General features: G+C 45.1%; 2 long non-coding RNA genes across 2 annotated transcripts; one reads left to right on the top strand and one right to left on the bottom strand.

Annotated features, from left to right (window-relative positions):
* Nucleotides 1–545: 545 nt before the first annotated feature.
* On the bottom strand, nt 546–20,988 carry LOC110346679 (uncharacterized). The gene is made up of 3 exons (XR_015452549.1): nt 20,851–20,988; nt 7,267–7,413; nt 546–1,911 (listed from the first exon to the last, which is right to left on the bottom strand). It is a non-coding gene; the product is annotated as an uncharacterized LOC110346679 (long non-coding RNA).
* On the top strand, nt 20,873–27,199 carry LOC110346678 (uncharacterized). The gene is made up of 3 exons (XR_002390867.2): nt 20,873–20,969; nt 23,141–23,414; nt 25,411–27,199. It is a non-coding gene; the product is annotated as an uncharacterized LOC110346678 (long non-coding RNA).
* The last annotated feature ends 747 nt before the right edge of the window (nt 27,200–27,946 follow it).

Consider the following 27,946-nt stretch of genomic DNA (forward strand, 5'->3'; position numbering starts at 1 on the left):
TTGACCAGGCAGATGCTGGAAGGTGGGGAATACTCGAGACACACTTTAGTTAGGAAGTAAAGCCTCACCTGGCTATAGGTGACAGAAGAGGACAAATCTGACTGGGCAGGGCCCACAGCCAAGCGGTCTCGAGATTTCTGCACAGAGGGAGGCGAGAGAGGTAGCCACAGTGGTTCAAGACTAACCAGCAGGTTGCCGGTTCTGCAAGAGGAAACCTGAGGACCAAATACAGGCAAATAGAGAATCCTTAGAAGCTTTTAGGAAGCCGAGTGGTGAGTGTATGTGCTGACATCGTTCCCTGCTTGAGACCCAGGTGCATTCTGGGAGCTGGCAGCTCACCTAAGCCTGTAGGTGGAAATCAGGTGCCTCAAACGTGGAAAGCAAAGGGAGAAGTCTGGGGATAAGTTGGGCCTCTGAGGTCAAGGTGTGTGATGGACAATTGATGCAGACAATGTTGTGATGTCTCTGTCAAGCTCCCCACCCCCCCACCCCACCCCCGCTTTCTGCAATCTCCATGTACAGAAACTCCTTGAAGAAGAACTCACACTATCTAAAGGAACAACTATCTAAATGGATGCTTTTCCAGGGTTTGGTTAAAGGGAGGCAGATTCCCTTGTAGGTCAGGGCTTCTCAGCAGTGCCCAAATGACATTTAGCCCAGGAGAATGAGCACTGTATGACTCCGTGGCAGCCTTGACTCTCACCCTGGAGAACCATGTTCGCCGAAGAACACTCACTGGCATGCTGCTCTTTGCACCCAGGGGCAGAGCATGCATCACACAGTTAGCTGCTCTTCTGGGGTCTCCTATCTCCCACATGAGATCCTCCTACCATGCAGGCCCAGCTGCAGTGCTGCAGCCTCTGCAGTCCTCTCCGGAGGATCTCTTGCATCCCCAGTGTTCTCCAGCCCTCTCTTCTGTGTCCCTGAAACATCTTGTGAGTCCCAGCCACTTGGAGATGGTTCCTGGACCTCCCTGAAGCTCAGCCCCATGCCCTTCTCAGTGTCTTTGTCCCAGCAATGCTAATCCACCCCACAAACACACACACAGCAGACACACCTCAACCCAAAGTGCTGCTTTGTGCCTCTCTGGCTGTGCCTGTGCCTCACTCTCCATCCAGATGGCTTCCTCCCTCCTCTTTTTCTGGCTAACTTTCAGGCATCTTCTAAGACTTAGCTCTGGTTTCATGTGGGGACCGCAGCTGTGTGGTTCACCAGTAGGAATCTGAGCTCCTAGCTTGCACCTGGATTGCAGCAGAGATGGCGGGAATATGGCTGCATGCAAAAGAGGGTGGATGGGTGGATGGGTCTCCCCCAGGAAGTGCTATGTGACTCATCCCTGCTCTGAGTCAGGTGCCTATGAGAGCCACCTCAGGGACCATCTTCTGTTAAAAAGTATCTGCTTCTGTACCCCTTGTCCTTTCCTACCTCTCTTTCTCCACCACTAGATTTTAAACTACACAAGGGCAGGGGCAGGGTTTGATTAACCTTTACATGGTCAATGTCTAGCAATGTGCATAGCATGTAGTAGACCTAAATAAATCCCGAGTAATAAACAATAGATCTGAACTTGATGATTGCTGCTCTTAAGACTGGCCTTGTGATGAGTAATTTTCTCTTTCTCTTTCATTGGATGTGCAGCTCTCAGTACTTGATACAGTGCCACTGGATGTTCAATGAAGGGTTGCTATTTGATTTATAAAACAGATTGCCTTATAGGATGGAGAAAATCCTATCTGAGGAGTCAGCTTCTGCTTCTGAAGCTACAGCTGGTGACCTGGGGAGAGGCCATGTTGAAGTTCAAACTAGCAATCAAACAAATGAGCATAAAGTTCTTCAGTATCTCAGTGTGGTAATCCCAGAAGTAGGCACTTGACAAGGATGTGGATTACGCAGTCTGTCTGGTTGGTGGCCCTGGGAAACACAAACAAGGGAATAGGGAAAGGGGGACGGGAAAAGAAACAAGTCAATTCTGTGTGCACTAATGCTGGGCCTTGCCCTGCTGGAGCTCTTCAAGTAACCCTGAGGGAGGGGCCTCCCGCTCTCCCCACAGAGGAGCTGGAAGCTCCCCTCATGCCCATTGCTTGGACTTCATCTCTGGGCATTGACCTCCCAATTCTGCAACAACATGAGCCCCACTGGCCTTGGAGATGTGCTCAGGCAGAGGAGCCCCAAGATGGGTCCTCGTTCCTATGCTGGGGACCAACTTCACAGAGGCCAGGAGGGCTGGAGGTGGGTGCAGGGCAGGGTTGGGCAGAGCCACGTCTGTCCCCCAGATCATCAACCAGATTCTTAGAAGGGAGGCTGCATGGTCACCCCCACACACTGTGAAGTGCTAGGGACCTCGTGTCCCCCCTTCCAGCACTCCTTTTCCTCCCATCTCTCCCTCAGTGCCATACTGTTGTTGAATTAGCACAAGCAGACCAGTTTGTTGGGCTCCCTAGGGGCCCTGGAGGATTCCACAGAGCTCTGGTGATGCTCATTATTCTGCAGGAGCAACAGATTCCTCCTGTAATGAAGGCCCACTTGCCTCCTCTCTGCTGTCAAGGAGCCAGCTCCTCCCTCCCACCCTATCACCCACCTGGTGAGCTCTGACCAGTGTGTAGGGGCCCTGGTAGGGCTGGTTCTTCCCTCCACCAGGAGAGTGCTACAGTGGGGAGTGCTCCTGTCACTGCCCACCCACCACAAGGTGCCCGGGAAGACCCTCATTATGGAGCTTTCCCTGCCTGTCAGCTGCAATGAAGAACATCTCCGATTCAGCCTTATAATGAGCTTTCTGAGGGCTGGTTCAAGGCATTCTTTGCACATTGGTGATTTTGAGCCCTTTCCTTTAGCAAAACCAGTTTTAGTTTAGTAGTCTACAATTAAATATCCCAGGAACAAAGCAGTGTGGGGAACGGGCTGACCCATTTGGTAGAACTTTTTTCGTAATTATGATGACTTGATGTCTTTTAAAAAAAAGAAAGTCTTAAGTAATCCCATGCTTTGATCCAATGACTTATTTCTTGGCCTGTATTGTAAAGAAATAATCCACAGAGTTCTTTTTCATAAAATAATTTGTAAGTGGAATGGTGCTATCATAACAACAGGGTGATGGTCAAATCTTATGTAATAGTGTGGGAAAAAAATTTGCTTTTGCAAAGTTCAGAGAAAAATAGAGATTTCAATATTGTATGTGCAGCGCAATTATCTCTGAGAAAATGAATTTTTAAAAAAGGCCCCCCAAAGAATTTTGTATCGAAATGTTAATGGTGGTTATCTTAGATTGCTATGACCACGGGAAATTTTTTTCTTTTCTTAATTTATCTGTATTTTTATGTTAAACAGATATTTCAGTTCAAAGAATGCTTTTTTCAATCTTACATGAATATATCTGTGTCTAAAATTGAGTACACTATGTTTACATTTGAGTGAACATATGCATGTGAAATGGACTAAAAGACATACGGAAATGAACACTGTAGTTGGATAACGAGGTAGCGACTTCCAGTCCTACCTGCACACTGGAATTCCCCACGGAGAAGTGAGAAACAAGGGTACCAGATTTCACCCTTGGACATTAAATAAGGTGAGGCCCTAGGATCACTGATTCTCACAGGCTTCTCCTCGCAGTTCTTATTTTTAGAGCAGAACTGGATAGTCATTGTCATTTAGGGACTTGGAGATCTATTTTTCCATATCATAAATGTTTTATCCTGTTACCAAATTATTTTTACAATTAGGAAAGGCCAAAGGACGTTTGAATCTAAGTGTTCGGCAATATGGAAATGGCCTCTTTCCAATTTTGTAGTCTGCTCTTGTCTTTTAGCATTAAGGTTTTCTTTCCCCCTTCATAACCATATTTTAATGGTTGCAAATTTTTCTACCTAGTGTATATACTGTAACTTATTAACCATTCCTCTGCTTTGGGAGAAGTGTCACAGGAGGAAGGCTGAAGAAATTAGGATTTTCATTTTTAAAACAAAGATATCTAAAAATAGACAATGCACACCTAGGGGTGCAAATCTGTTTCTCATCATCCCAGCAGGTGAAGCCATGACCAGCAAATGGAAATTACTATTAGACAAATGATGGCTTTCACAGCTACACTTGGCCAAGAGGTTTTACACAATGACTGAGTATCGGATAGTTCAGATTATCCCTGACAGCTCCAGGGTCTTTCCAAACCTTATATAACCTGGAATCATGATTTTTCCCTCTCCATAATTCCCAGAATGCATTGCTGCTCACTCTGCACAAGCCTATTTGCAAGGCTAATATAATCAAAATTTTACTAAACTGATTGTGGTTGATTCCAAACAGTGCCTAATTCAAAGCAACTGCTCATTCCCAGCTGAGTTGGGCCCTATTGTTCTTGGATAGAAATAAATAAAGAAATAAGCAAATCCAATATATGAAATCTAAACATAAGCAAATAAATTAGGGGGATAATTATTTGCAGAACCAAACCATTCCCCACAGGGCACCTTTAAATTGTGTGCTCTCCAACAGCATTTACAGTGCAATTAAATTAACCAAAATGTGGTTAACACCCAAATCTCTGTAGTCTTCTCAGAGCTTGCCTGGATTTCCCCTCTCCTTGTGAGTCTTGATCTCTACCTGAAGGCTCAGTCCTGCTCTGGGGTTTGGGTGCTGAGCTCCCTCTGTGAAAATCTCTGCAGGATTTCATCTGCCCTCCACAATGGTTGTCAGGTCTTCAGGCTCTGGTTGGGTTCCACCTTCTGGGTTCTGGTCATGATGACTGGGCTCCAGTGTTAACCTCTGGAATGCCTGAGCTCCTGCCCTGCTGCTTTGTTTGGGATCAGACCTGGTTTCATCCTTTCCTGTTCTGCTCACCTCCAGAGATGATGCTTGTGTCAGCTAGGGTCTGAGCAGGGCCATCAGTGGGCTGGGATGGGAGGTTCAATCTACCAAACTGGTTACATCACCTTGGAAGAACCAAAGAGCCAAGCGGGGTCAAGAGAGGTGCTTCTGAGGTCAGCAACAGCAGGAAGCAGCTGCTATCCCTGAAGGTGAGCTTATGAAGGATGAAGAAGAGTTATTCTCAGAGCTCAGGAGCCCAAGATGCAGGCTGCTTGGAAAGAAGGGAGATCATAGAGGGAGAAGAGGGCAGAGGAAATCTGGAAACCTGGAAGAGTCAGAAACGCTTCTTCCTGTCCTCCAACCTCCACCTGGACCTCACCTCTCATGGGCCGAGACTACCTGAAAGTCAGGTGTCAAGGGACCCTTGAAAATATAATTTGCAGGATAAATGCCCTGGGAAGAGAGTAGAATAGAGAAAGGGTGGAGAGTGGATCTGGATAGGAGCAGACCCCATGCTTGGCACACACCTAAGAAATGGAAATTGCTATGATGAGGGTTCTCATTCAGAAGTGGGCAATGCCAAAGCCCTCTAGGGCAAAGTGAACATAATACTTTTTTTAAGTAATCAAAATAGCAACTAATATTTATTCATTACTTATTGCAGTTGCTTTCAGTTCTAAACACCTTATGTAGAAAAATATAATTCATGTTCATACCAGCTTGGTGAAGTACTTTCTATTATTATCATCTCACTTTACAGAGAGAAAGTGGGGACTCAGAGCAGTTTAGTAATTCTCTTAGGGCCATACAGATAGGCCATTGCTGAGCCAATACTTCAACACAGGTAGCCAGGCTTAGAGCCGCTATCATTAACCTTGATCTCCTACCTAAGGCTAAGATCCTATGCCTTTACCCAATAGCTGTTTGGTTTTGCATAATTCTTAGAAATTCCCCTAATTGTTAACTCCTTTGCTTTGAAAAAACTGTTAACACTACTGATTTCACACAACTGCAGTGGGACTGGATGAACTCATATGGACTATAAACACAATGCCTGGCATATAGGAGACACTAAAACAGATTGGGGTTTTGATACTGTGATTGCTTTTCCCCATCTCTGGAGAGGGAGATTCCATGAGGAGTTGTCTGGCCCAGCCCCAGTTTGGGTTCCCTCTGTCTCCTCTGAGCTCTTCTACCCAGCACTCCACCCTCTCAGGGCTCCAGTTTCTAGACTGGCCCCAGTTAGTCAGGGCTGTAACCATCACCCGCTGGCCCTCCTTGACATTTCATAGCCATTCTCACTGCATGCAACATTGTTGAGAAAATGGGTTTTCTTGGACAAGAAAAAGACATTTCATGGTCATTCTCACTGCATGCAACATTCTTGAGAAAATGGGTTTTCTGAGAATGTGATTGCTGTCTTAACGCAGTCTTTATAACAACAAATGATTCATTTTGTGACATTTTCAAAGCCGTGTGTACTCATTAAAGCACACAACAATTTCAAAACTGTCCCTGTTTCAGGGGAATCAAGCTCCATGATCACTTGCCCTCATGTTTTCATTTTTTTTGGTACCGGGGATCAAATTCAGGACCTTGCACTTATGAGGCAAGGGCCAGAACCACTGAGCTAAATCCCTGGCCCTCATTTTTCAATTTTTAAACTGAAGTTTCTTGGACTTAAACTGAAGTATCTTAAAGCCTACGTGAGTTCAGTGCCTTCCTTAGAACATCTGTGAGATCTTGACCTGCCTGGCTTCATGATAGTTTTAGCTCTGCTCTTCTCTTAGGCTTGACACTGGCCCACGCCAGTTGGAGCTCAGACTATACCTTCTGCAGCTTCTGCAAGCCACTAGCATCTGGCAGTTCCTAGCACACACATGGGTAGATGTCTGGGGCATTTTTGAGCTGTGCTATGGAGTCACATCATGGAGAATGACACCCCTTTCGATGGCCACTAGAAGTCCACATTCCATCTTTGTGCAAATTAGATAAAAGCCTCACTCCCATCTTCAGGACCCTTCCCTCCCTGGGATGACAATGAAGGAGATATCGCTCTTCCTTTGCTTACATAGGGCCACACAAAGGCCCCAGCTTGGCAAGCAGTGTGTGAGTGAGTTGGGCTTTAGCCCACTCCTCCCCTGGATTGCCCGTACCAACAGCAGGGGAGCTGTTTGCATTGGCACTGTGTCTCCCATCTCCATCTCAGTGACCTCCACCTACTTCCTTTCCAGGGCAGCCCTTGAAAGGCATATCCCAGGACCCCGTCTTCCTTGGAGCAGGGACAACTCCTACCAGTTTCTCCATACTCCCCTGAGTCACCAACCAGAGAAGCTCCTTTTTGACCAAACCTGGCCATGTCAGCTATGTAATTTTCATTTCTAAATGTGGCTTTTTCTCCCAACAACCCCATGGGGTTGAGCCATAAGTGATAGGGAATACAGTAAAAGACAAAAGAGCTCTTACCTCATCCTTGTGCTTAGAGACTTGTGTCTGTCTCCCCCTGCAGAGAGATGCTTGCCTCTGCCTTCCAGGAAATGTACAGCTACACAGGCCCTAGGTATGTGGCAGATAATGGCAGTCCCAGGAAATCCAGTGTGAAATAATCAGTCTCTGGTAAGCAAGAATACAAATGTGCAGTCCCTAGGAATTGTAAGCAGAAGAGTTTAATCCTCCTGCAGTAATTATGCTCATCCATCTCTTACTCTGGCCCCTGAGAAGTCTCAGCAGGTGTGAGATGCCAAGCACAGTATCATTAAGGTACATTGGCTTGGGCACTACTACATTTCAACAGTATCACAGGTAAAAGCCAGCAACTGAACAGTGGTCTTCAAAAGTTATGAGTGTACATACCATCAGTAAGCATTTTTTTTTTTTTTGTATCGGGGATTGAACTCAGGACCTTGCGCTTGCGAGGCAGGTGGTGGCACCACTGAGATAAATCCCCGGCATCAGTAAGCATTTTTGAGAAAGCATCCTATACTGGGATGTTTATTTATGCATTATGCATATAGAAGTTCCCTAAATTATGGAACACAATTATGAACTGTGGTTTGACATGATTTTCTACTTTATGATGGTGCAATTGACACTACTTAAAACTTTTGAATTTTGACCTTTCCTGGACTAGCAATATACAATACAATATTTTCTATTAATTTTGACCAGGGGCAGGTGCAAGGGTAACAACATGTATCCCACAAGGTACTGTGTTGGGGGGTTATGCAGTTCAATATGTTAGGTGTGTTTAGTGCAGTTTAAATTTATGATAGGTTTATCAGGTTCAGCCCCACTGGAAGTTGAGGACCATCTCTATTTATTTTTCCTTTGCATACCTGTAACTCTGGATTTGTGCTTGTAAGTCATAAACTCAGGAAACAAAAGTGAACATGGTGTATTAAAATAAATGTGAACATAAATTCTAACATATTCCTTCCACACTCACCTTGATTTTCTTGCGCACTTCCCTGGAAGTGCAAAGCCTCTGCCCCACTGCACCAAACCCTTGCTTGGGACCATGGGAAGGACATGTACTTTGGAATCTGCCAGATCTGAGTTTTGAACTTTTTTTCCCCATGTCACTGGTTAGGAGATTCTGGATAAGTGATGAGGTCTGTTGTACCTTAGTTCACTCGTCTGCCATAGGGGTTATGATACTGTGTACCAGACCCCATGTTGGTGATAAGGGTTTAGAGCTTTTAGGGTCCGGAGCTTTTAGCCAGTGCAGGCAGAACTTCCCAGCTCTTGAGAATGGCTTCCTTCAGATGACTCGGGCTGCCAGTTGAAAAGTCTGATTCTTGAGCTTACCCTAGACATACATTCAGAATCTCTTGGGGTGGAACAAGGAGTCTGCATTTTACATGTTTCCTAGTGATTCGTAAGTACCTGAAATACAGAGGTGATCAGATTGGCAAGGAGTTGTATGCATGTAAGGTAATGAGAAGTGCTACAAAAAAAATAATGCTGAAGGCCTGAAAGAAGGGCATCTAGTCCAGAGTGGGCAGCTCTGGAGCCAGTGACACGAGGCATTGCTCATGCCCTTCCAGGCCTGTCTCGCTCTCAGGGCCATGTTCCCACCAGAGCATCATTTGGCACACACCTAGCCATCTTGTTCTTCTTCACTTGCAGCTGCCTGACTCTGAAGGATGCTGTGAACCGTCCTGATTTTTCCACACACAGCGTCTGGCAGCTTCTATCACCAGGTGCTTCAGGCAGGACCACAATCATCCACTGCTGTCAGGCTGGGTGTCCACTGGAAGCTCTGCCCACCCTGGACATGTGCAAGGACTTGGTGAGTTGCTTGCTTTCAGTGTGCATGTTCCTGTCTGCCTCATGTCTTCTTTTCCACTGCACAGTGCTCATTCTGTCATCATTCAACATGGATCTATGAAGCCCCTACTAGAGGCTGGGTATGTTCTTCATGCTGGTTGTACAGCAGTAAACTAAACAGAAAAAAATCCCCCCTCTTCTTTTAGAGAAGAAGAAAGGCAATAAACAAAAAAGATATAATGCACGTCACATAGAGAAAATATAGCTGGAAGTAGAGAGAGAAGGGAGAGATGTTCAGAATGGTATTTCTGTTGTGAAGGTCTTGATCAATGGCTCAGAATGATGGTGGCCTCTCTGGCTCTGGAGTGGAGAGATGGTTGGAAACATGCTTTCTCTGCTACTCCCTCCTCCACTAGTCAGGGGATGTGGAAATGAACTCTCCCATGCCTGGCCTTGTGATGGAAGCCAATTATTTAATCTCTCCAGGCCTTGGAATTCTCAACTGTGGGAAGTTCTGATAAAGGCACAACAGGCAAGTATAATTCATAAATGTGAAATTTTCTCTGAGTACCTACTGTATGCCAGGGAGGCCGCTGGTACAGAAGCTCAGTGAATAAAGCAGTCATCACCCCCGAGTGGCTCACAGTGCAGAGTGGGAGACCAGAAGAAACAAACAACCAAAATACTGATTCTCAGATACCGCAGAGTTGTTCAGAAGAGCAGCACACCGGCAGCGGTGGTCAGGGAGGGCTTTCCAAAGAGCAGAATCTCCAAGCTCCAGGGATAGCTATAAAGCATTTGCTAGTGAGTAGGAGAACCATGGATCAGTGTGGCTCCTGTCCTATCTGTCTTAAACCTCTTGCATCACTCCTTGTCCACATTTGCACACAGGCACATACACACATGTGTGTGCGCACACACACACTTCTGGGAAGAGCATGCTGTCTCCCTCCTTAGAGCTGTGCACATCCAGCATGCTGCCAGCTTAGGGTTAGTTCTTCATTTGTCTGTTTTGTATCTTCTATCGAGGCAGTGCTTCTGCTACCAAGTCCTATTCATCACAGCTACCCACCTATTTCCCTGAAAATCAGACCTAACTGAAAAACAATCAGCCTTGAAAACTAGAGATCAAAAAGGCCAGCCCCAATCAGCCTATCCTCACCATACCTGCCCTACAGAGTAGCCACTGAGCAAGAGAATAGTGATGGCAGGTAAGGCAAGGACAGGCTGATCAGGCCGCATTATTTTTTCTTGGTACCGGGCATCGAACTCAGGGCCTTGTGCTTGTGAGGCAGGCATGATGCCACTGAGCTAAATCTCAGGCCCAAGGCTGGCACTTTTGATCTCTACTTTTCAAGGCTGATTATTTTTCAGGTAGATCTTATTTTGGGGAAACACGCACTTCGCCTTCCAGAGGCCTTCCCCATTTTTCTCTGGCTGCAATAAACTGCTCTCTTTGAGCTTCTGCTACAGTCTTTGTCATACTCACGTCACACTCTGTATGAAATTAAAGAAGGTGATATCTGTGACATCTTTGCTAGGTGGGAAGCTCCTCAGGGGTACAGCTGTGTTTCACTCATATCCTTAAGGCTGTGCACAGTACCTGATACATTGTAGGAATTTAACAAATATTTCTTCTGAGCTCACACTGGAATGAGTTGAATGGAACAGAAGCATGTAGAGTTTAAATTAAAATTTCCCTCTAGCCATTTGCCATTTAAGATGCTGTGAAAAGAGATTTTAAATGCTACTTTCTACAGGATTCATATGCATGAGTAATTTTTCCCAGAACTTCAAATTCCTCCAGCCAACTTGACTATCGGAAGTTTTCCCATAGTCAAAGATGGTCAAGACCTGCCTGATGAAATTCCACCTCTCTAGTATGAGATTCAGGGAAACTTGGGTAAGTTGGGAAGCCATCAGTTGCTTTAGTTTACTACATTTAGCCTCCTGCCAGACAAACACATTACAACTCAGCCATGAGTGAGAAAGAGAGAAGGAGGATGGAAGAAACAGGAAATAGACCACCAGTGACAAAGTCCAGGGATGTACAAAGATGGACTCTGGTGTCACTGGAAGGGCTGGCAGAATTTCTACAGTCATGAGCTCAGGAGGGCTCTCCACAGGGCTCATTGAGGGCCAGTCCTACTCTGAGATATTGCCAGCAGATGTTGCCAAAACCCCCATGGATCATTTCACACTGGGACATTTCTCAGGTGTCTTGCCATGGTCTTGGATCACCTTGGGGTGAAGTCAGGCAGTTCAACAAAGGACAGAGGCTTACGAGTTTTAACCATTGGCCAGTTTAGCATCTTTAATCAGTCTCCTTGGTGTCAGACTCGAGCTCTAGGTGCTCTGCTCCAAGCTGGGCAGCTGCCCATGCAGCAGGCTGCAGGGTCCCCATAAGGCTGCCCCTCCAGCTTCAGCTTCTCTGCGGGTTTCCAGGGGTGAGTGGAGAGAGATGATGCAGTTCAGCTCCTGCATCCTGCAGGCTTTATTTATACTCTGCTGGGTTATTTTCTCTTTGTATGACTGCTGCCATCTCTCCTGGGGCTTTCTTAGGCTGCCTCAGTAAGTTATATTTTTGATTTTTATTTTCCTTGACTCAGATAAGGATTTGCAAAAGAAAAATCAAATAGATACAAAATGCACAAACTCATTGGATTATGGGGCTCTCAACAATGATGTTGAAGATGAAGACTTTGGACTTAAGATTCTGGGTCTCTCTGGCCCCCAGCTGATGCTGGGAACGTATCTGTACAGTCTAGTTAGACTCAATCTATGACTCCCATCTAACTATTTAAATAGATGACCTTTTTCTTTGACTACCAAGGAATTTTACAATACATGAGATGTGATAAAAATATGTGTTTAAATTTTTAAAAATTATTGCAGTAAAAGCCATATTACCATCAATCCCCCTCAAAATATATCCTGTTTCTGGCCAGGGATTTAGCTCAGTGGTTTCGCCGCCTGCTGTGCAAGCACAAGGACCCGAGTTTGATCCCTGGTACCAAAAAAAAAAAAAATATATATATATATATATATATATATATATATATATATATCCTGTTTCTTTGAACCCAATTTCCCTGTTGTTCTTGCCACTTTCTGAAGCAGTTTTAGAAGTGCTCTTTCATGAGTGTCTTTAGTCTCATTGCTATGGCTCAACATCATGAATTGATTCCAAATGTTTGCCTTTCACTATCATTTTGACTTGGATGAAGAACAGGGAGTTCCACAGTGGTACCTGATCCAGTGAATAAAGTGGCTGAGAGCACACTGTGATGCTTTTATGAGCATGCATTTCCATTGGATGGCACTCAGCAGTGCCAGTCACCATACTTTTGATCATACTTCATAAAGGTATTCACGAAAGAGGGTTCCAGAACTGCTGCAGAAAGTAGCAAGAATGATGGGATAAGAGTATTTTGAGGTGGATTAATGGCAGTGTGTATTTTACTGTAATTATTTTTTAAAATTAAACATTGACAGTAGCTGTTGATCACCCCCATGTTCCCCCCAGCGTGTCACACTGAATGTCACAAGAATGCAGCCACAGACTGGAGCACCAGTGTTGAGATCATGCTTCCCCGTCATCTCACTGTTCAATCTTATGCAGGATGCTCTACTTTAATTTCCCCTTGACGGCGCCTCCAATGGCTTCGATATCACCATTCTCATGAGTGGGATTTTAGAATATGATCTTTGTGAAGGCAGGAAGCATGTTTACTTACTCACTTTACATCCCTGGTGCCAACCACAAAGCCTGACATCTATTAGGCCTCAGAATACTGACAAGTGTGTTAGGGTAGACCACATGGTCTCTAATATTCCAGTATGGCCCACCAACCTTTACCTGTACATCCAAGAATTTTTTTCCATGTTTGACCTGTGTACCCCTTTACCTTCTTGGCTGTGGGTTCCTAGAATCTATGCAAAAAGCCTCTATCACTGGCAGCACTCTCAAGCTGCAGCCCTGGGAATGAGCCTTTTTCTTAGATTTTCACAACACCCGCACAAATGCACTAACTTGGGTAGAATCATTCAGCAGACCTCTTGTCTTTTCGCTTCTCCTTGCCCCTCACTAGATATGAACACATTGAAACCAGGTTCTCTTTCTAATTTTGTAACTCTGTGCCCATGTGTTGAAGAAAATTGACGTGTTGTCATTTTCTATCCATAATGCTCATAGAATTTGTCAGTCTTGATGCAACTATTTATTATTGTGTGTGTGTCTCACTGTCTCACCCTGGCTTCTGTGTGCATCTCTTTATCTTTTCTGCTCATCAATACTACAATGGTTAGCATAGTCAGGATTCTTTGGAAGCTGAGAGGTCCCAAGAACGGTCTTAACCTACAGGCTGGAGATCCAGGAAAGCCATTGTACTCTTCAGTTGGAGTCCAAGGCCTGAGGGCCAGGGTAGCTGATGGTGTAAATCTAATCTGAGGAAGGAAGAGATGGATGTTCTTCCCTTGTTGAAGCAATGAACAAAAAAGAAGTGGATAGTTCCTTCCTTCCTCTGTTTTTGTTCTATTCAGGCCTCTGTAGATGGGATGATGCCACTCATGCTGGGAAGGGCAGCCTACTGGTGGGAAGGTCCACCAGTTCAGATTCTACTTCCATTTGGACACATGCTCACAGACATACCCAGATATAATGTTTAATCTGGTCACTCCATGGCTTAGTCAAGTTGGCACATAAAGTTAACAATCATAGTTAACAACATGGGTTCTGGATTTAGGTTCCCTATGAATCTTGCTTCTGTATTTCCTAGATGTGTGATCTCAAGAAGTTAATAAGCTTTCTATGTTTCAAGTTTCCCCTATGAAAATAAACTAATTATCTTATAGTGCTTTATATGAGAATTAAAAGAACATTCACAAAACACTTGCCACATAGTAAACAGAAGTTCAATCCTTATTGATATTATTGTCATTGCTATTAATCACGTATTTTGTATTTTGTTTTAGATGACGTTATATGGATTATGAACAACAAAGGAAACTTTGTTCTCACAGGACTTAAATTCTAGTGAATCAATCCATCACTTTCTGGTGTTCCTAGGAGAGATAACTCATTAAGTTTCGGCAGCCACTTACACCTTAGTATAAATCAGGTAATGGATCATTTCATGTGTTCAGGAGAGACATGAGGCCATAGAGCATTCATTTTGAAGGTAAAAAAGTGAAGAGAAGGCTGTGAGACTCAGGAAATAAATCACACACTGCATAATTTTATCGTACCCTCCCTCCCCCTGTCTCCAGGCCATGGTCAGCAAATTTAATTTATTGGCTTGCATGAGCAGCCACGAGGCTTGTCCTATCAATTTTTTCTTCCTGGTGGCTGTGAAGTGACTCAGACTATTAGCCTTGTATGATTACAGCCTCTGTATTATGATGTCGAGGACACATTGCTGCTACAATTTATTCTCTTTATTTAGTTCTCTCTGTCTCACTCAGCATATCACCCGGCTGTTGTTCAAGAAAGCACTGGTGATAGACAATCTCTCTTCCTCCCTCCTCTCCTGATATTCCTTCTTGCCCTCCTGTCGTGCTGATGTCTTGTTTAAGGAAGATTTGTGGATCTCCTGTTTCCTCCACTTTGGCTGACCCTGGGGTCTGCAGCTCTGGGCAGCACAGCGCTCTCCGTGGTGCTGAAACAAGCCTGTGACGTGGCTCTGTAGGCGCCACCGAGGAGGGACCCTGGAGGGTCCTAGCCCGCAGAAGCAGGCATTGCCCCTAGAGGCATCCTGCCTGGTCTCTTTCATCTCAACTAAAAGAGACCAGAGGTGCAGGAATGAAAAGTGACCTCCCTAATAATGATATATGTATCTTATGAAACCAGAATATGGCTTTTAAAAAATGTCTGGAGCTTTCAAGACAAGAACATTCTTTAATCTTATTGGCCCCCATTTCACCATCTTCACAATGGGGAGACACCAGTATTTTTACATACTCTGTGATATGTGGATTAGATAATGTGTTTAGAAAATCTTTGGCACACTGTCTGTCTTCTGCCTTCTCCAAACGTACTTCCTACAGCTCTTGCTGACATGCTGTGCTTTGGTAATATGGAATGATTTACAGCCCCCCTTTTCCACACCATGCTGCTTTATGCCTTTTACCTACTGTCCCTTCTGTCCCCAGTGCCCATGAAAATCCATCTGCTATTCTGATCCCACACATTGCACACAATTCAGGTCAGTTGGGATCTCCTTTAGAAATCCCCCTTTGCCCTTTCCTGCCACCCCAATGTGGATTAAGTGCTCCTTGCTGGTGCTGTTACTTCACTCCATGTGCATAATGGCATGTTCCTGTCTGGCACAACAAGTGTCATGGGACCAGGTGTATTCTGTGTCTCTGGCTTTCTAACCTGCAAATTGTATGAAAGAATGGGCCACATGCCATTGTGCTGAGCACAGTACTGTCACCAAGTGCTTGCTCAATGTTTGTTGTTTTGAAGTGAACATGAGAGGGACTTAAAATATGTGAATTCCATCTTCATTCTGTCCAAGGCCTTCTTCCTACTCTGTGCTATCTCCAGCTTCACTGGAAAGCTTTTGTGCCAGCTGAATGCCACATACCTGTAAAGATTACTCAGTTTGTTATGGGTCATCTTTTGAGTGAACTGGACTCATATCAAGCTGGTTTATCATGGCCTTGGACATAGATTCTCTCCAAACCACAAAATCCACATAAGCCACAAACTGGATCCAGAAGGGAGAGGGCATCTGCCTCCATGAATTAGCTACAAAGTCATCATGGATCTAGTATCCAAGAATTTTCAGCAAATTCTAAATCATTGTAAGATTCCTATTTATTGCCTTTCAATTTGTTCAAGAGGCTTATATCCATTCTGATAGTTCAGCAGGGCTAAGCATTCACTCTTATATCAACTGCAAGGAAGCACAAATTTTACTGATTTCCTTCAAACTTTAAGGTGGGTGGTGGGAGAAGAAGGAAGGGGAATGAAAACTAATTAAGATATGTTAGGTGCATGTACCAACTCCTCATGATGAACGTAATCATTATGTAATATAAACTTGCACTAATAGGCATAAAAATAGAATAAAATATCACTCATTAGCTGATTCTCAGTGAAAAGATGGTGACTATATAGTTAAATGGGGGAAATTACTGGAATACAAACCAGTACACTGAAGTTCCATTCCTGGCCTGATAGTTTGCTACACATACGGTCTTGAAGAAGTGATTTCACAGCTCTTGGCCTTTGTTTAATCGTTTTTTAAATGGGCATAGTTGCAATCATCCTGTCATCTTTATTAAAGATACAGAAAGGATACACGAAGTTGGTGCAAAAGTACTTTGAAAAGTGTAAAGTTCTACAGAAATCAAGGCATAATAACAAAAAGCAATGCCTTGAAGAAGTAGGAATTGGTAGTTGGAGAAAGAAAAAGAAGTAGAAGTGGACAGGGGAAAGCTACAGAGATCATGTATGAAAGAAGAAAAAGCCCTGGAGGAAGGAAGCCCCAGAGAACACTATTCAGTCTGAAGAGTGATGGGTAGGGTAATTAAAGTTACATAAAAGACAGAGGTGGGAGAGGAATTGACAGAGAAAGTTTATGCCAGAATGTTCTTGCATTGGATAATTTTGGGCTGAACTAAGGGCTCACAATCCTGTGTGTTATTGAAGGAGCAGAGAAATATGACCAACACACATAGACTTTCCTTTTATCTCTAAACAGCTAAGGGAGTCAAGAACAGAAGCTGCAAAAATTATTTTACCTCAAGTTTCCAACTTAATTTGTTGCACTATAATAAAACTGCAATGAGTCTTGTAGAGGGGAGGCACAAATATGTATAAGGAAAAGAGATTGGAGGAGGCTGTGTGATCCAAAGATAGATAATATTTATTCATAATTTATTATGTACTAGGCACTATACTAAGTGATGAACTTTCCACCATCTCCCTACAGATAGATGCTTTTATTATCAGTATTTAAATGGACAAGGAAATGGAGATGTAGAAAGTTTAGGTTAAACATGTATGCCAGAAAGGGATGGATCTAGGAATTAAATTTAGGTGATATGACTCCATAACTCCTGTACTTAACCAGTATCATCATCTGTTTCTTCATGTTGGTATTATGCAGATGTGTGCATGTCTGGGAAAATGGTCAAGAAGTAAATCTCTATCTGCACAGAACTATTTTAAGAGCTAATTCTTCTTGCTTTAGAGGAACCATCATTATTAAATCACAGGTTTTTATAGAGACAAGGGGACAGTGAGTCAGGAGGCTGGGACTGCCACCAGCCATCATGTCCAGCCAGGCGGACAATTCTTCATTTCATGATAGCACTGAGCTGAGTTATTCCTGAGCACCAAAGTGATCTGGACAGAAACTTCTGATGAGCAGGATGAGATATTTTTTGAAAAGCAGTTGTATGCCATTTGGAATAAAAGACCTCAAGAGGGTCCAAGGCATTAAGTGGAGGCCATGAAAGTAGTTTCAGGCATATTCTATCTTTCATTCTATATCCTCTGTCAGTTTGAGTCTGGTCAACAGACCTCTGTTAAGTATGCCAGACAGTACCTGAGGAGTTGAGGCCACAGAGGTGATTTAAAGAGCTTCTTTATCTGCAGAAGATTAAAGATGGCAGCAAACTCTTTGCCATGTCTGCAAATCTTGGCTGATGTTGGTGATTTACTTTATCAATAGAACATGACGAGTGGCATAGTGGCCATTTGAGTGTAGTTCAGTAGAAGCCTTGCAGCTCCTGTGCCTCTGAAGCACGCACTCTTGGAGCTCAGGTACCTTGTTGAGGAAATCCCAGGCCCATGAACAGGCATTGCATAGATGGTCTGGTTGGCAGCCTCACTGGACAGCAACCAACACAAACTGCCAACTGTGTAAAAGTGCTATTCGGGGAGTCTTGCTGGTGATCCTGGCTGTGGCCACTGACTGTACCCATGAAAGACCTCAAGGAAGAACCACCGAGCTGAGTCCAGTTCATCTTCAGTGCCGTAAGAGCTGATTAAACAGTTATTTTATTGGGCTTGAGGGGGTTCATTATGCAGCAATTTGTATCCAGAACACTGCCATAAGTCTCTGCCAGAGAATTAGAGGAACAGGTGCTTCCAACATATGTCAAAAATGCCACTGCAGGGCACACAGATGATGCTGTGGAGTTAGACTAGACTGAAAGGAGTCACAAGGGGTCTAGTCTGGGGCTGGTTCTGTGGCTTTTACCTACGTGGTCTCAGCCAGGATTCCATCATCTGGGGAAATCTCTATTTCTTTTGCAATAACAAAACTTTGTTCTATGGATCTTTCATTATCTCTGAGCCTCAGTTTACCCTTCTGTAAAGTTAGGAGCTAGGGAACCCAAGATGGGCTGTGGAGATGGGCTAGAAAGAAAAATAGGAAACCTCCCTCTGTCTCTCTGGGAAGACTTTTCACGGGGTGAAGTGAGCATGGCTCCAAGGTCTGAAGGCCTGGCTGGAATTCTGACTTGTATCTTCCAAGCGGTGAGCCTGCTGTCCTGTGAGCACCAGGCTCCTCATTTGTCAAGTGCTCATAGCTGTGCCCTGAGCACAAGGCAAAGCACCTGACAGCCTTCAGCACTGCCTCCCTCCTGGTCTTTGCTGCATCCCAGTTCTCTTCTGCTGTGACTTCGTGTGACTGAGGAAGCCAGGCTGGGGAGCTGAGGGAGAGGCAGGGCAGCAGCGTAAACATCACAGGGCAGGGAGCCATGTAGTTCACAGTGAAGCACAGCAATATGGAGAACTGGCAGCACCACCCGAGGGCAGGCTGGAAAGGGTTAACGGAGCAGTGGGCCAGCTGGCATCTGCGCTGGCACTCAAGGAGAGAGAGAAAAGGAGCCTCAGTGTCAAGAGAAGGAAGAGAAACAAAACAAAATACCAGAACTTTAGCCAAATTCTCAAGTTCCCAGATGGATAAAGAAGGAAACATCTAGCCAGCTTCATGGGGCAGCCTCTGGCCAGAAAAGACCTTTAGACTCAGGCAAGTCTGTGAGCCCACCTGGACAGCTCGTCTCTGTCCGATGGCTTACTAAAGACCCAGCTTGTCACTGCATCTATGTGGCAACAAAAGGGTGGATTCCCCCCTTTTTATTCATGCCTCTGTCTATTTACCTATCTACCCATCCATCCATCCATGCACGCATCCATCAACCTGTGCACTTTAACAGCAAACATTTATTAAACACCTACAAGGAGCCAGGCACTGTGTACTAGGTAAGTAGGAGTACATACAAGTCAGCGTGACAAAGAGGAATTAGGCAACACGATGTTTGCCTTACAAATCTGTCAAGACTAGATATTGAGGGCAGCTCTAAAATGAGCTGGAAGATGAAGTCTGTGGGTGGAAAAACATTAACATTTACTGATCATTTGTTATGAGTCAGACACTGTTCTATGAGGTTTACAGGGATGCATTATCTCACTTAATCCTCACAATTGACATACAAGTTTGGAGATGTTAGTAGGCCTGGTTGAGAGCTGAGGAAACAGATGCTCAGAGATAAATGACTCGGTCAAGGCTGTACTGTTGGTCTGTGCCTGGATTGTGACTTGGGCTGATTCCATGCTCCGGAAGGGAGCTGGGGCAGGTGCACTTGGCAGAGTTGAGATGAAGGTGCCACGCCAGGTCTCCTCAGGGGAGGGAGGGCGGACGAGTGAATGAAAGTAGCTGGGTGGTAAGGAAGAGGAGAAGCTGGAGGAGAAGTCCAGTGGCAGCTCCATCTGAAGGGTCAACCCAAGCTGAGAAGATGTCCCTCCCTACTCCCGCCCTGTTCTCAGTTTGGGCAGAAAGCATTTCCTATTCCACTCTGAGAACACGCTGGTGAAATACAAATTTTTCTTCTCCTCTGCTTCCTGGCTTGCCTCTTGTACCCATCTGTGCACCACCAGATGGATGGGCTACTGAGGCAGCCGAGAATCAGAACGAGAGAGGAGGGTGCTGGGATTTGGAGGTGGAGGGAGATTCCAGCGCAAGTACACTGAGTGAGTTGCATGTCCTAGTATTTGAAGGAATGGAAAGTTTTTCTTAAAAATCCCACCTACTATTTCCCTCACACTGGGTGGGAAGCGGAGGGCAGTTGCAGGGGCTGGGTCACTTGCAAATTACCCCTCACCGGTTCCCCAGCCAAGCTGGCTTCCTCCCTGCCAGCTATTTTCCTTGTCTGAGGTTGGTTTGCACCTAATATGGAAGGATCTCTTTTAGTCCATAGTTGTTGCTATGGTAGCTTCAGAAGCGGCTGCTGACAGACCTAGAGCAGCCGCTCTCTCCTCTCCCAAACTCTGTTGGCACAGGGCTGAACACGCATGGCGGGAGGACTGGGCAAGTGGCTGTGGATAGTGTATCTGCTATTTTGGGAAACATCTTCACAGTGGGCAGAGTGGTAGCTTTTGATGGTCCTTCAGAGCCTCAGCTCTGGGAATTCTAGCTCATATCCCCATAGTCTGCTCCCAAGCCCACCCCCTCTTGTTTTTGGAACAAAGGCTGAAAATAGCCATCACAAATATTTCGAATGATTTGGTTGGTTAGATTAAAATGCAAACCACTGGTAAGTTTATAAAATAATTTCAAATGAAAGAGTGCTATAAATAAGGGGTAGACCTATTCCCTGCAGGAAGAATGCCTCCCACTATGAAAATGGAAAAGCATTAAGGAAGCACGACCCAGCTCGGCCCTTTCTGTTGGAATTGGTGAGGTGGGAGTGACTGAGACATAAACCTCGCCCCTGAGGAAGGTCTGATCCTGTGAGCAAGAAAGGCAGTGAGTAAGTACTTACCAGATTGGCAAATGTTACGAAGGGAGGGAGTCCCGGTAGTGCATCTTCGCCCATCTCCTCCGGGAGTCAGAAAAAGCTTCTCTGAGGAAAGAGGCGGAAGAGAAAAGTGACGAAGCGAGGTATGTGAACATTTCGTGGTGGATTCCCAGGGAACGTGGTCAGCATATGAGAAGATTCGGAGGGGAATGAGCGCTCGCTGTGTTAGGAGTGATTACGTCTCAGTGTAGCTGCAGTGGAGAAGGAGAGGAAGGAGTAGGAGATACAGTGGTGATGGCGATCCAGCCACAGCCACGGCAGTGGTGGCAGTGGCAGCAGAGGTCGCAGTGGTGACTGCAACAGTTAAAAAGCTTTTGCGGTGTTCCAGGCGTCCTTCTCAATGCTTTCCATGTTTAATTTCTTAAATCCTCACAACAACTTTATTTATGAACTATTATTGTATCCACTTCTGCAAAAGCGGAAACTGAGAAACAAAGAAGTTAAATAACTTCCTGAGATCATCAAGCCAGCCTGTAAAAAGCCTCGGTCTACAGTTCACCCTGGGTCAGCAGGGAGCTGCCCATGTGAGGAGCTGGGGGCCACGAACAGAGCTAAGCAGGAGAAGGACGCCTCTGGGGCGGGGTGGAGGGGGACACGGTGTCTGTGGAAAGTCGCATGGATGGGAGGGAGCCAGGGGGAGGCTGATGTCCATGTTCAGAGGTGAGAGGAGCCAGACTTGGTCGAGTAGAAAAAGAGAGAAATCGGGATCAAAGGACTGCGGGTGGGAGTGGGGGAGCATCTCCAGCCCTGGAGCACCTTCTGGAAAGGATGCTGGCCGTCAGGCTGAGTCCCAATTTCAGATGAGCAGTCCCAGAGCTGGGCTGAGTGTGGAGGCTCAGCAGGGGAACCGGGCCTGTCTCCTCCCTTGGCTTCCTGCCCTGCTTATGTCAAGGCACTCTTCTTTGGGCCTAAGATTTCGAGGAGCTCCCTTTGCTCGCCTGCCTGGCTCCGTTTGTCTCTCTTCCTGGACACACAGCCGCCATCCATTCCTAAAGACGTGGCCCCTCCCACCTCTCCTTGTACCCTTGCTGTCTCTCTTCTCTGACCTTGTGTCTTACAGTCTCTGGGTCTCTGATCTGAAAGATCACCAGAGCTCGCGTATGTATGTATGTATGTATGTATGTATGTATGTATGTATTGCAGTACTGGGGATTGAACGCAGCCCCTTCACACTGAACTACATATCTACCCTTTTTTACATTTTTTATTTAGAGACTGGATCTTGCTAATTTGCCCCAGCTAGGCTTGAATTTGTGATCCTCCTGCCTCAGCCTCCCAAAGTGCTGGGATTACAGCTGTTCTCCAGCACACCAGACCATCAGATCTCTGCCCTGGTCTAGCTTCTGTAAATAGTGGGATCCTTGACTGCCACTCCAACTCCCTGCCTGAACATTTTCATAAATATTACATCACTTAAGGGCTGGGATTTAGCTCAGTGGTTCTGTCGCCTGCCTCGAAAGAGCAAGGTCCTGAGTTGGATCCCCAGTACCAAAAAACAAACAAACATCACTTGACCCCTCATCAGTTGTGTGTGGTCCAAGGACAGGCAGCAGCCTCCTCATCCTCATCCTCTATTGCACATAAGAAGCCGAGACTGAGAACACTGAAGTGATACAGCTGGAAATGCCAAGAAGGATGTAGAAATTTCAAATCTCTTAACTTCCTTCTGGAGGTTTTAACCAAATCTACCAGAAATCAGGTGATGCCCCCAGGAATTAGGCTCAGCATTTTACACGGTTGCCTTTGTGACATTGCCATGATCCCCATTTTACACATGAAGAAACCAAAGCTCAGGGAATGTGTGGCCTGAGGTCTCAGGGCCTGAGCCAACAGCTGGCACCTGGGTCTATCCACTGCCCTCTCAGTCATTGTGATGGCTCATACCTGGATGTCCTCCCAAAGCCTCATGAACTCATAGCTGGGGCTTTTGGGAGGGAACTGGATTCTGGGGGCTTCTAGCTGACTTGCTCTGAGGAGGTGGGGGTCACTGGGAATGTACCCTGGCAGGGCCCGTCTCTCTTCCCAGCTCCTGTCTGATCCCTCTCCGCTTCCTGGCTGCCATGCCGCCAGCTCTTTCCTCTCTGTGATGCCCCTCTGCTTAGGAGCTGCCAACTATGGACTGAAACCTCTACAAGCTGGGAGCCAAAATAAACCCCTCCTTTAAGTTGTGGGTGTTGGGTGTTGTGTCTCCATGACAAGAAAGTGACCAAGACGATCACCGTGCTCTCCTGTCCTGTTCTTGTTTCCATACCAGGCTGCAGCCATTCTGCAAAGTGCCTAGGAAGGGACATGAATTTGCTGAAGGAAGAGAATGTGAGGCCGCTAAAGGAGGGGCTCCTGGAAGAGAAAGCAGGGTGCTGTGGCTTGCTCCTCAAAAGAGTCAGAGCCCTGGTGCCTGAGAGCGGGCGCTCTCACACAGAAACAGGAGCTTCTTTTCTCTTGGATTCACTGCAGGTGCCCTTACCCAAAAAAGTGTCACCTCGCCTCCTGTTCCATGGCAGCCTTTGCATCGTGCTGTTTGGTCCAAGGTAATTCTTTCCTTGCTGGAATCCCCCTCTGACCTTGCAGATGGTTGGTTCTGAGGTCCTGGAGCCAAATCGTTGATGAAGCCAATATAAATGCATGACAGAGCCCAATTGCACATGCTCATTTCCGTGAGAGCTCAGTGGAGCCCATCCACAAAGCCACAGCGAGGCTCCCACTGTCAGGTTAAGGCAAGCACTGAAGGTCAGACCTCCCTGGAAAGCTCCCACCACAGCCATGGGTTACCAGGGCTGCACCTGCCTCACCTTTGGGCAAATAAGTAGGGTAGCTGCACGTTTAGAGCCAGGCCATCCCCCAGGAGTGCTCTGAGATCCAACACTGCCTATGGGACTCTGAGCTTTCCCCCGAAAGAACCCAGGGCCGTAGGAGGAGTCTGGGCTTTGGTACTGTAGGCTCACATCCTGGCTGACACTTTGCGAATGAATCTCCTCTGCTTCTTGGAAACTCAGCTTTCTCATATGCAAATGCAGACAGCCATCCAGCTCAAGGGGTTGCTTTGAGAATTAATTTAAATGACTTATATGAAAATGCCTATTACAATTCACGGAGCAAATTAGGTCCTCACCTTACAATCCCTTTCTTTCTTCACCCTGGGATGTGGGTCTAATAACTGGTCAGGGCTAATCCCAATCTCTTGTGTTTATGAGCTACGTGTTCCTACAGGGAGAGATTTGAAGGAGTCAGGTTTATTAATCTCCATATAACCTGTAGAGTAATTAGAATGTTTATTCTTGGCTCTTTGGGAAGAAGTAACTATAATTACAGGGCCAAATTAAATGCCATTATCTTTATTGTCTCATAATGTTTGTGGGCTCCCTTTGCCAAATTCCTTTAAAAAATTTGAACACTTTTCTTACATCACATCTCTCTTTTAGCATCTAAATGTTGGACTTTGCTGAAGGCTGCTGGTTGAAAGTTCACTGGTGTCTCCTGCATAGGCTTTATGTCTAAAGAGTCTATTTTTGTCACCCGGGGTTGATGCTGCCACCTGTCTTCTAAAAATCCCAGCCTCTCTTCTATGGGGTAGAATGCCTCCTGGGAAGTGGCTGTGAGGCCACAACTCACAGTTTTCAACCCTCTGCTCTTCATTCGGGGGAACCATGTGCCTAGCTTGCTGCAGGGGACATGGGCAGAGGCTATATGTCCCCCTTCTGGCACAAGGTTAACAGGAATAAAGAACCTTCTCCATGGCTGTGTTCATCCCTCTACTGGCTTGATGGGGACACCAGGGAGATGTTGGAAGGCATGAAAATGGTAGAATGTCAATCAGATTAGTCCCTAAAGGGCCTTGTGGAGCCCAGCCCACCTCAGCTGCAGAACAGAGACAGCTGGTAGAATGTACATGTGCAGGATCACTGAGATTGCAGGTTGTATTTGCTGCAGCAGTTTGCTTTACCCTAATGAGTGTACTGCCAGATTCATGTCTCTTCTAGCCATGCCTTGTAGGGGGAAGCAAACGTGTAAATGAATACATTTTAAGACAGGGCAGACAGAGTTAAGATAGAAGTAGGAAGAGAGTGCCCTGGGTGTAGAGCACCGTGAGTGACTGCTCAGAAAATCAGGGGAAGCTTCCTGTAGCAGGGGACCTTTGAGCTGAGACATTAAAGGTGACTAGGAGCTCACCAACAACTGACAGAGAAGGACTGGGAAGATCGTCTGGGGCAAGAGATGCAGCATGAGCAGATACATGGAAATTGAACAAGAGCACTGCACCAGGTTGCCACAAGAGAGCCCAGGTGTGAGGCAGTTCACATTCCAGCCTAACACAAGGGCCAGGGCTTGGCAGGGACCAAATCAGTGGTGTGGAGGACACAGTTCTCCCAGGGCTCATGGGAGAGAGAGGGACTGACAGAGGCCGCTGGGTCAAGGAAGGCTTTCTGGAGCTTTCCCCTACACCACATTGAAGACACTGTAGAAGAGCACCATTTATTAGCTTGTTTTTGTCAAATGAACTTTAGGGTTTTCTCCCTCTCTCCTTAGGAAGCACAGCCTGAATCTGTAGAGGGCAGGATCTGAGGACGACCTTGCAAGCTGTGTGTACAGAGGTTTGAGCCCCCAAGATAACAGGAGTTTCCTCACACAGGAATGTTCTGCCATGACCAGGAGCTTCCCATGAAGCTCAATTTCATCCCCAAATCCCTTGGTTGGAATTATATATGGAGAATGACTCTGCCCCAGGGAAATCTTAAGTGCTAGAAATAGGCTTTAAAAGTTGCTCCAACACCTTTTCTCCCATTCAGCTAGAAATTAAAGACTGTCTCCTGTGAATGAAAAGTTCCTGCAAGCTGGACAGGGCACAAAAGTTACCCCAATAAGGAGTATGGAGAGGGTTCACCCCCAGTTTCACTCTTGATAACCCCAGCCCCAACAAGTTGCAATCTCATGATATCTGCCATTATTTATTTTTATGACATTGATCGCATTGATGATGAGTGAAATGAAAAAAAGAAATCATGGAATCACAAGACTTGGATAATTCACACCCTAGATGACCAGTCCTCAGGTCATTGACACGGGACAGTTTTAATGGCTCCACCCATCTTGTGAGTAACGACTCCAGGTGCCAGCAGGTGAAGGTCTGGGCTCCTCAGCAGGGCAGACGAGTCTCACCTCTCTCCAGCCCCATTGCCATCACTCTCCTCCACATGCACCTGCACACACCTGCAGGCCCAGGTCCTCAGCTATGTACTCTACCTCTTCTCAGCTTTGGAAATGTCTACTCATCCTCTGTGGTGCAGTTAAAATGTCTCCTTGGCGTGTTTTACAGAACTTCCGGACCAGATTTTACGTATTCTTCCTTTGTGGAAAGCACTGTGCTGAGAAAAAAAGAGGAAAGAATCTTGCATTGAAGTACCTAGCTTTGTTTGCTTTGTCTTTTAATTTTAAAAAATTATAGTCGTGATAAAATACACATAAAACTGACCATTTGAACCACTTTGAGGTGTGTCGTTTGGTACTGTTAATTATACCCACAGTGCTGAAGCTTGGATCTTTAGAACTTTTTTCTTCATCTAGCAAAACAGCAACTCTGAGTCCATGAACAATAACTCTCCAGTCCCCTTTCCCCAGCCCTGGGCTACCATTTGTCTGTTCATCCAGTGATGGAAATTTAGTCGCTTCCACCTTTGTCTACTGTGAATAATGCTATTATGAACATGAGTATACAAATATCTCGTTAAGACTTTGCTTTCAATTCTCCTGGATATATATTAGAAGCTGATGATAATTCTTTTTTATTTAATTTCTGAGGAACCCCTTACTGTTACTCATAGTGGCTGCACGATTTTATATTTCTACTAACAGCGCACAAGGACGCCAACTTCTTGGCCAGAATTTTGTTATTTTCTTTTTCTTTTTTAAAGTTACAGTTATTCTGATGAGTGTAAGATGATTGTGGTTTTAATTTGCATTTCTGTAATGATCTGTGATGTTGGACATCTTTTCATGGTTTTTGGCCGGAAGAGTATCTTCTTTGAAGAAATGTCTATTCAAGTTCTTTGCTCATCTTTAAATTGGATTGTTTATTTTGTTGCTGTTGGGTTGTAGCTTTTTTCATGGTTGTTTTTATATATACTAGATATTAATACCTTATCAGGTATTGATTTACAAACATTCTCTCCCAAAATGTTGGGTTTTTTTACTCTGTTGATTGTGAACTTTGGTGCACAGAAGTTTAATTTTTGATGTAGTCCAATTTATCTATTTTCACTTTTATTGCCTGTGTTTTGTGTGTTATATCCAATAAATCATTGCCAAACCCAATGTCATGAAGATTATCGCTGTTTTTTTCTAAAAACTTTATAGTATTTGGTCTTATGTTGACATCCTTGATCCATTTTAGTTTATTTTTATGGGGTATTGTGAAGGGGTCCAACTTCATTCTTTTGCATGTGTTTGTTTTTTCCAGCATCATTTGTTGGTAAAAACATCCTTGCCTTGTTGAATGGTCTCAGTATAGTTTACTGCAATGCATCTGACTGCAAATATGAAGGTTTATTTCAGGATCTTATTCCATTCCATTGGTCTAGATATCTTTCTGTCTACCATTACCATGCTAATGGTGATGCGTGCATGGTAATGATTACTGTAACTTTGTAATAAGTTTTGTAATCAGGTAGCATAGGAGTTCTGACCTTATTCTTTTTCAAGATTGCTTTAGTTATTCAGAGCTTCCTGAGAGGCAGGTGCAGCTCCACTGAGCTAAATCTCCAGCTTGAGATTACATATATATTTTCAAATGGACTTTTCCACTTCTGCAGAAATCACCATTGTGACTTTGATAGGGATTATATCTATAGATTGCTTTGCTTAGCACAGGTATCTTAATAATTGTTATGGGATGTATCTAGATATCCCCCTAAAGCCTCATGTGGTCATAGGTGGGGAGTTTCAAAAGTGGCTAAACTGGGGTGTGTGAATGTGGGTTAGGGTCCTATATTGGGATTAAGGGCATAGATAGATAATGGAAACCCCACCCTCAGTGTGGACGGCACCAATCCATAGGCTTGTAGCCTGG

The sequence above is a fragment of the Heterocephalus glaber genome, unplaced genomic scaffold (genome assembly GCF_053883595.1).
Source record: "Heterocephalus glaber isolate CG9 unplaced genomic scaffold, H.glaber_assembly_v1.0 deba00001447, whole genome shotgun sequence".
In the NCBI taxonomy this organism is placed as follows: domain Eukaryota; kingdom Metazoa; phylum Chordata; class Mammalia; order Rodentia; family Bathyergidae; genus Heterocephalus; species Heterocephalus glaber.